This window comes from Colobus angolensis, unplaced genomic scaffold, assembly GCF_000951035.1.
Source record: "Colobus angolensis palliatus isolate OR3802 unplaced genomic scaffold, Cang.pa_1.0 Scaffold23, whole genome shotgun sequence".
NCBI lineage: Eukaryota > Metazoa > Chordata > Mammalia > Primates > Cercopithecidae > Colobus > Colobus angolensis.
In genome coordinates, this window is record NW_012115488.1 from 18,013,403 (window position 1) to 18,014,689 (window position 1,287).

A 1,287-nucleotide genomic window follows, 5' to 3' on the forward strand; every position below is an offset into this window, starting at 1 on the left:
TTAAAGCAGTGTGTAGAGGGAAACTTGTAGCACTAAATGCCCACAAGAGAAAGCTGGAAAGATCTAAAATTGACACTCTAACATCACAATTAAAATAACTGGAGAATCAAGAGCAAACACATTCAAAAGCTAGCAGAAGGCAAGAAATAACTAAGATCAGAGCAGAACTGAAGGAGATAGAGACACATAAAACCCTTCAAAAAATGAATAAATCCAGGAGCTGGTTTTTTTAAAAGTTCAACAAAATTGATAGCCTGCTAACAAGACTAATAAAGAAGAAAAGAGAGAAGAATCAAATAGACACAATAAAAAATAATAAAGGGGATATCACCACTGATCCCACAGAAATAAAAACTACCAACAGAGAGTACTATAAACACCTCTATACAAATAAACTAGAAAATCTAGAAGAAATGGATAAATTCCTGGACACATACACCCTCCCAAGACTAAACCAGGAAGAAGTTGAATCCCTAAATAGACCAATAACAGGCTCTGAAATTGAGGCAATAATTAATAGCCTACCAACCAAGAAAAAGTTCAGGACCAGATGGATTCACAGCTGAATTCTACCAGAGGTACAAAGAGGAGCTGTACCATTCCTTCTGAAACTATTCCAATCAATAGAAAAAGAGGGAATCCTCCCTAACTCATTTCATGAGGCCAGCATCATCCTGATACCAAAGCCTGGCAGAGACACAACAAAAAAAAGAGAATTTTAGACCAATATCCCTGAGGAACATCAATGCAAAAATGCTCAATAAAATACTGGCAAACCGAATCCAGTAGCACATCAAAAAGTGTATCACCGTGATCAAGTGGGCTTCATCCCTGGGATGCAAGGCTGGTTCAACATATGCAAATCAATAAACATGATCCATCATAAAACAGAACTAAGAAAAAAACCACATGATTATCTCAATAGATGCAGAAAAGGCCTTTGACGAAATTCAACAGCCTTTCATGCTAAAAACTCTCAATAAACTAGGTATTGATGGGACGTACGTCAAAATAATAAGAGCTATTTATAACAAACCCACAACCAATATTGTACTTAATGGGTAAAAACTGGAAGAATTCCCTTTGAAAACTGGCACAAGACAGGGATGCCCTCTTTCACCACTCCTATTCAACATAGTGTTGGATGTTCTGGCCAGGGCAATCAGGCAAGAGAAAGAAATAAAGAGTATTCAATTAGGAAAAGAGGAAGTCAAATTGTCCCTGTTTGCAAATGACATGATTGTATATTTGGAAAACCCCATTGTCTCAGCCCAAAATCTCCTTAAG